General features: G+C 35.5%; 1 long non-coding RNA gene across 1 annotated transcript; it reads left to right on the top strand.

Annotated features, from left to right (window-relative positions):
• Window positions 1-1,769: 1,769 nt before the first annotated feature.
• Window positions 1,770-6,649, top strand: LOC147835251 (uncharacterized). Its single transcript, XR_015499212.1, has 2 exons — window positions 1,770-1,997; window positions 4,563-6,649. It is a non-coding gene; the product is annotated as an uncharacterized LOC147835251 (long non-coding RNA).
• Window positions 6,650-11,480: the final 4,831 nt, after the last annotated feature.

Here is an 11,480-nt window from a genome sequence, read left to right as displayed (position 1 = left end):
TAATATAATATAATATAATAGTAAGTAGGATATATAATTTTTTTTATTAATAATTAAGGAGAAACAGAACTTTATATTTTTTTAAAAGGCTGTGAACCCACAGTTAAACATTAAGCATGCTTTCTGGGTTATTAAAGTGACCTTGGGGTCTCGCAGACCCCAAAACAGAGAGCAGAGGTTAAAAGTAATAATCTCATGTATATGACCGTGACCCTGTTAAGATTCACTTTCATTGAAAACCAATATAATAAACAGTCACCAGGTGGCACCCCATACACCTTCATTCAGGATCATTCAATCTTTCCTTCATTCCTTTGATTGAACTTAAATCAAAGCATATGTCAAGCAGCTTTCAGATAGCAGATTTAATCTGTGATCACTCAGTTGACTGCTATTAGAGATGCCACATATCTGTGCTTTAATCAAACTTTGATGAATCACAGTGTTTCATGTGAAGGCTGCTTACTTTTTTTCTCCTTTTTTACTTTAAGCTTTTGTATTTTTTCTGCTCTGTGTGTTCAGATGCTCATGATTTGTAAAAAACATACAGAGCTTACTTGAACCACTGTAAAGCTTTGCTGTGAGAAAATATGTAGAGAGATTAGTATTTGCTATTGACTAGGATAGTTTTAAAACATGAAACTGATGGCTCTGAATCTGTTCTTCGATGGTCCTGTTTACACCTACAATTAAGATGCAAATTGTTCAACAGGAAGGCAAGTAAATAAGACATTCGTATTTTACACACACACACACACACACACGCACACGCACGCACGCACGCACGCACGCACGCACGCACGCACGCACGCACGCACACACACACACACACACACACATACACACACACACATATATATATATATATATATATATATATATATATATATATATATATATATATATATATATATATATATATATATATATATATATGGATGGTGCCTTAGCGTCCCATCAGTGCTGATATACAGCCATATCGCACTGCTAAGAGTGTGATATTGCGTTTATACAACAGTTCAATGGCACAATCGTGTATATAAATAAGAACGGAGAGTCTAATAAACCCTATTTATTAGGAACAATTTTTTTCCGCCATTCATTTACATCTGCAGCTGACGTCAAAACAGCAGAAGCTGTTACTAATCAACATCACTTTAGAGCTAGTATTTGAATAACTTTGAATAGTAATCTGTTAGTTGGGTAAAAAGAATATAGAATTATATTTATTCATATAATATAATTACAATAAGATTAAATTATCATTTTGTTATTATTAGCTACATGTGTATTACTAAACATTAATATTTTAAAATGATTATTTAATATTATTACAAATAACTTTGTTTTCTGTTTGAAATATGATTATTTTACTTACTACACTGGCAGATTATTTAGCTTGTTTTAAGGGAAAAAAAACCCTTGAATTTGCCGTATTTCTGAGAACAAAACAGCATTTTTACTTGTCCAGAAAATGCTTTTGGATTTAAACGAATAGTTCTGACAAAACTGAAACTTCTGTCAACATTTACTCACTCTTTGTTTTTTTTTCAAACCTGTTTGAGTTTCTTTTTTCTGTTGAACACAAAAAATATTTTAAAAATGTGGGAGACCTGTAACCATTGACTTTCAATTAGACTTTTAAAATAAGGAGATGATGTACTTATTAACAAAACAAAGAATGAACGGTTAATATATTACAGCTTTTATTCATCTCTGTTAATTAGGTTTTTCATTGTTATTTAATGTCAACTCACAGTGTGTTAACTAATGTCAACAAGATGGACGTAGTGGTTAAAAAATTCAGCTTTTCTAAAAATATGGTTTTGTGGTTAACAAAAAAAAAAGGAACTCATGCTCATCTGAACCGTTTTCTGATATGTTTTCATCTTATATTGCAACAACTGATTTAAAAAAAAAAAAGCTCGTTTATATACTGCCATAGACCCTCACTTCAGAGAAGCAAATCGAAGATGGATTAAACAGCAGTCGTAAATGTAAGTTTTACCTGCTTGATCCTCTATCTCCAAAATGCATTTTAGTACTACAGTAAGAAAGTGGCTTGGCGGTTTGACGGTCTCGAAGGGGACTGGAGGCTTTTCTGTGTGAAGTCTGCAATTTCTTGCTGTCAGTGGGTTTGTTTTGGGTGCTCGGTTTCCTCCCACAGCCCAAAGACATGCCTGTTAGGTAAATTGAAGTTACTTTAGTTTAAAAAAGGGAGTAAAAAAGTTGATTTTACTTTAAAAAAGTCAGCAAACCCATTGACTTAACTTTTACAATTATGCAAAGAATTTGTTTTTCTAATAATTATAAAGACAATAAATTTATTTTCCTTAAGTAAAGTAAACAAACATTTTAGACCCTGGCTACACCTGTATTTAATGTTGTGCACTACTAATTAGATAAATGAAAAATTACAATCTCAAAGTGTTTTTGACCTATTTACACTTTATTTACACCTATTTAGTGATCTGCTACACAAACTAATCTGCAGGTGTAAAGAGGACTGAAGTTTCGATAGTAAGTGAACAACCTCAAAATGTTTTTGACCCCGTTTGCACCTTCATTTAATGTCTTCCACTTGGGATTGGATACACCAACATATCTTAATACCAGCTGTAAATGGTGCTAATATATCATTGAAATATTTATAGACCACTAGAACAATACATTGTTTTGCTGATGTGTGTTTCAAAGAATGCTCAAATACAGAGAAATAAGCTATTTTAACTAGTGGCATGAACTAATGGCATCAAAAACCCACGATTAGCTTTTATAGAAAACACAAAAGTTATGTTAATATATTTTGTATTTATTATACTGAATAGAGCAGCGTTATATCAAAACCTTAAAGTGTATTTAGCATGACAAAAAAAGAGCGCTGCTTCTTCCCCACATGATCATGACTGGAACAGAAGCGATCCGCTTTGGCATAATAAAAGCTCTGCTGATCTGATACTGCACACTCGTCTAAATTTCTACTCCTATAAATCCATATTCAGTCACAACATCATCAAAATACGACTTTGTTTGTTGTGAACACATGCCCTTTAGTGGCAAAACGTACATACTGTGCTTTTAAAGGGATAGTTCACCCAAAGATAAAAAAATTCTGTCATTATTTGCTCAGCCATTATGTTTCAAACTTTTAAATTTCTTTTTTGGTCTATATTACAAATGTTCCATTAAAAAAAAAAAAAAAAAAAAAAAAAAAAACCTTTAATGACCCTTCAAGTCATGACCCTTTAAGAAGTACCAGATTTTCTCAGACTGTTTGCACTACTAGCAGTACAAACTAAAAAAATAACTATGAGGTCTGTTACAACTGCACAGTTTAATAAATTGTTGTGACTTAAAAATTCTAAATTGCTGATTAGATTAAAACCTTTAAGTTGTCAGAATAATTTTATTGTTTTCAAAACAGGAAAATATTGATTACTAGATCAGCTTTAGTATGTGGCTAATTTAAAGGTAAACCTATCTATCATTTAGTTTAAAACAATATTTACCTTGAAAGAAATTGGGTTGATAACTCACACTAATGATTTTTCCACACTAATGGAGTTGTTTTGTATTTTTAAGTCCGCACACTGATGTGTTTTGTTATTTTTATACTGTTAAATTGGACAGTACATGTTTTTGTTTTGTAAAATAATGAAAATTGTTGTTTAAACCAAAGTTGTTTAAAACAAATAAACAATTACTGTAAAACAAAAATGTTGTTGTTAAATGTATTTCTTACAAGCAAATAAATGAACAGTAAATTTAAGAACAATTTCAGCTACTTAATTTATTTGAGGTTCTAAACTTGAAAACTTGCATGTTATTAAGTGCTTAACACTGGATTTGTTTTCAATAATACTAAAAATAAAAACTAGTTGAATTTACTTAATTTTTGAGTACTCGACTTAAATGCAGTTTATGCTGTTTAAAAATGCCTCTGATTAAAGAGGAAATGGTCATTTGGCTAACATAATAAAGCTTGTTGTCTGAACTTTTTGTTAGATGTTGTCGTAACTTGAATATATTGATGCACACTGTTGTTTTTATTTTTTTGTTTGATCTAAACAATATTTTTTTAGAATGTAATATCATTTCTTATATAAATGTGTTTTCTGGATTTTTATATTTGATTTTATCAGGTCTCACACTCGAGTTTTAAAAATTGCACTGGGTGTAGATTTATACACACTGCAGGATTTCACAGAATTCACCTAATGTACCGTCTGCTAATGATGATCAGATAAACAAAAATACCTCTTTGTTGGTGTAAACAGTATCACAAAGGTCAAAAGTGAGCAGATGACCTTAAACATTGTATTTATTGTCATCCACAAAATGTATTTTAACACAAGGTGTAAGATCATCGATACTAGTGTGGGATGATTGTGGGTTTTGAGTCATGTCTGGTTTTTGGGGTAAGAAGCAACCTGTTGAGTTGTGCCGGCCTCATTTTCCTCTCTCTCACGCCCTCTTCTCCTCCAGTCAAGGCTAACAGACTTTCTCCAGTTTCCCTCAGAAGAATAATTGGGCCTCCTCCTTGTTTTATTGTTGCTTTCCAGATCATAAATCAGCAAGAGGGATGGTGGCGGTTCCTCTGCGCTGCTCCGCTCCTGCCCTGCAGCCATGATGGGGAGCTGCTCTCCAGTGACATGCAGTATTCCCATGTGTGCTTAGATATGGATCCCAGAGTAAAGGCTGCCACAGGAAACAAAAGATGGCTTGTATTATTGTGACCGACTGCCCAAAGGCTAATTAGGCAGAAAAAAAGGGAGAGAAAGCCTTCAAATCAATCACGCCGATGCTGCCGCTAAATAATGAATGACAAAATAATGAATTTTTAAAACATTTTTGTTTTCTGTTTTTATTCTGGGGACGAGGAGGAACAACTTGCCTTTGTTATTGTGGACTTTGATAAAGTGATCTTTTAGGGGGGGTTGAGTTACTAAAGTGGAAAATAGTTTCACATGCAAAGCTGTTTCACATACAAAGATAAAGTGTGATTTGGTCTGCTGATCAAAACCACTTCCTCCTACAAGGTAGAACACATTGTACTTGGTTTGTACTTTTTCTATTTCCTTTTTTTTCATATTAACATAGTCATCATGTCATAACTAGCAAATGATATCTGAGTAGTATCTAGTTCATTTCGAACACATAGGCCTATAAACTTTTTCCAAAACTTCTTTGTGAGGTTTTAATGTACTTCTTCATTCATTTCAGAGGCAGTTGTTGTGTGACTTTAGTGATTTGCATCAATGCACCATGCATAAACATTAGGCCCTGTATAGAAAATTTGCATTAGAACATTTCAGCATACTATGTCCATCTTATGGTCTGTGGCCAAAGTGATAGCATTCAGTAATACAAATGAAGGCAGAAGGACAGGCATTGTTATCATTTGATGTAGGTGCCATCTAGTGGAGAGGCTGATATTTTGTGACTAAGAAGACCAGCTTTCTAAAACCATTAACGATGAATTGTATATTAGGCCAAGCGTTTGGTATTTTATAAACTGTGTTTTTGAAAAAATCCAAGCTACATGAAATATACGAAATATGAAATTTTCCATGTTATCCCAATTAAAATAAGCTAGGTTTTTAAATATTATTGCTGAAAGTTCTGGAACATATAAAACTCTAGTTTTTTCATTCATTAATTTTTCTTTGAATTAGTCTCTTTATTCATCAGAGGTCGCCAATGGGGAATGAACTGCCAACATATCCAGCATATGTTTTACACATCAGATGCCCTCCCTGCTGTAACCCAATACTGGGAAACATCCATACACACTCATTCACAAACATACACTATGGCTAATGTAGCTTATTCAGTTCATCCATAGCGCATATTTTTGGACTTGGGGGAAACCGAAGTACCTAAAGGAAACCCACGCTAACACATAAATAACATACAAACTCCACACAGAAATGCTAACTGACCCAGCCGGGACTCAAACCAGCGACCTTCTTGCTGTAAGGTGATCGTGCTAGCCACTGCGCCACCATGATGCCCACATTAAAAACAATTTATTCATTCATTCATTCGTTCATTTTCCTTCGACTTAGTCCCTTTATTCATTAGGGGTCACCACAGCGAAATGAACCGCCAACTTATTGAGCCAACTTACGTTTTACACAGCGAATGCCCTTCTAGCTGCAACCCAGTATGGGGAAACATCCATAAACACTCCTTCACACATATACGGACAATTTAGTTTACTCAATTTACCTATATCGCATGTCTTTGGACTGTGGGAGAAACCGGACCACCCGGAGGAAAGCCACACAAACACGCGGAGAACATAAAAAAACTCCTCACAAAAATGCCAAGTTACCAACGGACCCAGCCAGGACTCAAACCAGCACCTTCTTGCTGTGAAGCGACAGTGCTAACTGAGCCACCGTGTCGGCCACTCCAGTTTATTTAACCCTTATAAATAGAATGTGATTCAAAACATAACAAGAACGATACATTTTGTGGTAATAAATGTTATTTTAATGTGTTTTTTTTTTCTGAGAAATGTCTTAAAAATGTTAAACTATTCTATTCATTAAATGGCTTCTCAGGGTTAGGTAGTCAGGTAATAGCAATGGTATGTGTGGTATGGCTGTGGTAATATTAAGTAAAATTTTGGTTTATCACTGTAGGATTATTATTTTTTTTACTACATTCTTTACAGATTTAACATTATTTACAACCCTACTATGCTGTGTGATCTTGTTTTATGATCTTCTCTATGTAGTATCCTTGTCATGTTCACCAGCGATCAAACCACCAGAGGTCGCTGGTAAACATTCACATGAATCTGCCGGTAAATGGACTACAAGAACCAGTCATGCTCCATACACACAACCGGTTCCAGATCCTGACTGATTGCATACACACAGCTGATGCTGCTCAAGTACTGATTACACACACATATACAGCTCACTTTGAAACTCTTGCTGAGTCTTGTTCACCTGTATAGTGACATTACAACACGCTATTGCAGTCTTGTTTTCCTGTATTTTTTGTTTGCTGCCTGCCATCCGAGCTCTTGCCTTTGTTTATACTACGATTCTGGACTGCTTTTATACATCTGTTTGCACCTTTGCTGCCCTTTTCTTGCCTGGCTACTGAATATACCTGCAAGTGGATCCTCACCTCTGTTGTCAGTGTCACACCCTCGGTTACAATCCTAATGTTACATACCTATAGTTCTCATATAATTTATAAACTTTAAAAAATGTATAATAATAATAATACAAAATTCTATATAATTTTTAAACTTCAAAAATGTTACATTAAATTTTAATATACATGCACATACATAAAAACAACCATATAGAAATTGTCTTTTCTATAAAAAAAAAAAAAAAAAATTGGAAATATAAAATCCAAGTACAACAAAATGGCATTCAACTTTACAAATTGTGTATCACGCATGGAAGGATCAGCACAAAATAATATAAAAAAATGCAAAAAAAATCTAACTGACAAAAATCATCCAAACTAAAGTAAACTTGAGAGTGAAAAAAAAAAAAAAAAACTTAAAAAACTATATAAAACAGGTATCGGCTATGACATGTTATATGATTTTTACTTTCATTTTAGCCGGGCGCCTTTTCCATTCCATCACTCATTCAGCATCCATCAACATGCGTCATACAGGAAAGCTATCGTCTTTCTGGTCGGACCATCCAAAATAATACAAAAAAGACATTTAAAACTAACAAGATTACACGTTTATTATGCATTTTTCAAATTATCTTATCTATATCTTTAATTTGCTTACGCACAATTAGGGCTTCTGGAATATTAAATGACGTTAGGTCCCGATTGAATTCTCTTAGGGTCGGGATCTGGACCGGAGTCCAGACTTTAGGAACGGAAGCCCGCGAAATTTCGCAAGCAAAAATAGTGGTGTATGAAGCAGAGTTTACAGAATACTCTGTAATTAAATTGTTTTCCAGTTCAAAGTTTTTATTTGGGAAATTCCTCGTCGAGTTAATGAAGCACATCAATCACGTCTTATTTGGAAGACAACTGAGAGTATTGATATGGTGAGTCCTTCCTCTTTGTTCGTTAGTTTAATTGTGAAGGATGACATTCATTTGTGTCAATCAGGAAACACTAACATTAGGTTTACAGCGAGTGATTTATCCTGTAGTCTAAACGTTCTCGAGTGCTCCTAAATCAGAGGAGCAATTACAGCTTGGTGTTAAAAAGGTGAACAAACACGAAAACGGCGAAGTCTTAACGCCACCGAGCGCAAATGAAACGATTAGCTTCTCGGCATGAGATGCTCTGCTTGACTGCAGGTGCGTCTCAGTCCTCAGAAAGTCATAAGCCAGTGATGGTATGCTCGGTAATTTAGGAATACAAATTGAACAAGCTGATTTTTGCAAAGAAACACCAGGCAAGGTGAAGGAGCATGGCAGAAAACAGATGTAACAAAACTGAGAGCAATAAAGAAACCTCTCAAAATGGAAATGACTTGCACTAGTCATCCCAGGCAAGCTGCAGTTTAAAACCCACCTGTTCTTCTCATCTCAAATGGCACGATTTATCAGGCAGGATTGGGGGAGAAATGAATGTACTGGAGGTAATTTTCCACCGTATTAGATTTTAAACAAAAGCATGTGAAATTATCCACAGAGACTGCGAAACCGTTTTACCCGCCGTTATGAAAATTAAACATTGTGGGAGGCAGGCTTTTCAGGGGATTGTTCATACATTACCTCTGATATTATGCAATTTGTTTGTCTGTATATTTTTAGGGTAATTTTTATTTCACCTTATCTCAAACACCCCTCTGTTAAATGCCTATAATTGAGACAAAGCTTTCTCATTTGGAGCCGGATCCCTCGAGACGCCTTACAGGAATATAATGACACCTCGCCACCATAATTATTAACATGTGCGAGGAACACTTAGCATTTGGATTAAACCATTGATCTCAATTGGTCCAGGTGGTTTGTCAGGTAAATGGCTTTACACCAATCAAAGCGAATAGTAGATTGTTCCCCCGCTGCCAGTGTGTCCGATGGAAATAAGAACCCTTTGTGGTTTGTTTAGTCAAAGCTTACAAAGCACTTCAATTATTGCATTGCTGTTTATATCAGCGCTTGAGATGACAGCCATTTCCTCAGCCGTTGAAATCAAGTAGCTCTTTGTTTCTGTTTACAAACAGCCATAAAGCCACTAAATGGAGAATAAAATGATGAAGATGGGGACGCACAAGAGGAACATTAATCTGAGTGAGATGGAAAATCAGCTGACAGGTATGTCGACTCGTACTACTATTCTAATAAACAAACCACTCTGTTTCCTGGGTAATGCACTTTCTTGCCTTGCTTTCGGTAAATGGCTTCGACTTTCTCCTCTTTGGCCCTGGAAGAGCAGGGGTTTAATTTTTATATACAGACATAAAAAACATCTCTGCATTGACAGCGCTCTGGTTAAATATTTCCCTAGGCCATAGTTGAATTGCGAATACTTTTAATAGTGGTGAGGATTGGAGCGGGCAGGTTCGGGGACTGGGAGGTCCCAAGATGCTGTGGCCAAATTGACAGGCCCCGTCTATGTTGGCTCAGTCTTCATTTACAGCAGGATGATCCTTGCCAACCCTGGTGGCAGCCAATTTGCTCTAGGACAGATGAATGTGGAGAGGTATATGGAGGCGGTGTTTTCCCACAATCCCTCTGGTACGTGCCGAGTAGATGCGAGATCTCTGCCACGAATCTGACATCTTATTTACCTCATTGTTTGAGGAAATGTTGACTCAACTGTTTTAACATTAGGACATTTTAAACCAAGCGATGAGCATGAGAGCATGCTTTTTTTTATCCCAAGAGGCCATTTCAGTTAATTTGAGTAATTTTGAGTATTTGTTTTACTTAAATTTGGTGGAAAACCTCACACTTGGTTTTAAATGCTATGATTAGAAATTATTTACTGAATTCAGTTTGTGTTTAAAATCTGAAGGACAAACAACACTTTTAAGTGCTCCCTTAATTTTTAATTAGCTTCTTTTCCCTGTCATTAAAGAGAGGAGTAAACACTGCCCAGGGCAGACTGGTAAAATTGCCAGTTTTGTCATTGCATAGCGTGCTGAGGGAAAGAGCAAAGTTCTAGCATGCAAAGAATATTTTTTTGTGAATTGGCAGAGCAGAACAGTTTGCTTTGGGTTCATGGTTTGCTAATAAAGAAATGTAAAAGCTGGTCTCTGACAAGACACTTAGTAAAGATAAATTATGTTCTAATTTGAATGTACCTGTATGTATATTACAGTTCATAATGAATAATCAGAAATGGAAGTAGGGCTGCACGATTCTGGCTAAAATGAGAATCACAATTTTTTTTTTTGCTTAAAATCAAGCAAATTATAGGTAGCCAATAATGATTTTTTCTCTAACATTCATTCATTCATTCATTCATTCATTCATTTTCTTGTTGGCTTTATTAATCCGGGGTCGCCACAGCGGAATGAACAGCCAACTTATCCAGCAAGTTTTTATGCAGCGGATGCCCTTCCAGCCGCAACCCATCTCTGGGAAACATCCACACACAGACACTAATACACTACGGACAATTTAGCCTACCCAATTCACCTGTACCGCATGTCTTTGGACTGTGGGGGAAACTGGAACAACCGGAAGAAACCCACGCGAAGGCAGGGAGAACATGCAAACTCCACACAGAAATGCCAACTGAGCCGAGGTTCGAACCAGCGACTCAAACATATAAAGTAAAACAACAATAATAATATTAGGCCTAGGTGTAGGTCTACCTTTGGTTAAAACGCTACATTTTGTATAGACTTGAGATGGTGGACTTGAATAGACTTTAAATATGGCCTGGTTGTTAATTCACAGTAAAGTGATTAGATCAGAATACAACTATTCATAATTCTGAAGTTGAATTTTTTGTGTTTGAGACATATGCTTGTCATTTATCATTGACAACATTATTAGACCATTTATACACTGGTAAAATAAAACATTTGTCATTGTTAGATTCTCTCTTGCATTATATTCAACATTATATAGGCTAGAGTAGTTATACTGACACTGTTAAACATTATTTAATATTTAATAAATGTTATTTGCATGCACAACACTTTGTGTTGACTATGAAACAGAAAACATATCAAATGCTTGTCATAATCATAACTCATAATCATCATAATCATAAAGTGCGATATGATCGTTTAAATGATGCCAGTTTCACTTTCAAATTTGTCTCATGACCGCCTTTACTGTGAAAAAAAGTGAAGTTTATTTATAAACTAATTTTGAGAGGATCCCGTGCTTATAATTGCTAGCGGCTGGACCCGCATTATTCAATTTTTATATGCACTAATCAGACGACTACTAAGCTACTACAAATACCCTGGGTCACGTATCACGGCTATCTTCATTTTGAAGAATCCCCTACCTTCACCCCTACTCCTCCTCCTTTCTAGATGGGTGACATGGTGGCCCAGTGGTTAGCAC

The sequence above is a fragment of the Danio rerio genome, chromosome 9 (genome assembly GCF_052040795.2).
Source record: "Danio rerio strain M-AB ecotype USA chromosome 9, GRCz13ab, whole genome shotgun sequence".
Lineage (NCBI taxonomy): Eukaryota > Metazoa > Chordata > Actinopteri > Cypriniformes > Danionidae > Danio > Danio rerio.
The sequence above is the reverse complement of the archived record's forward strand: the minus strand, read 5'-3'. Positions and strand labels throughout refer to the sequence as shown.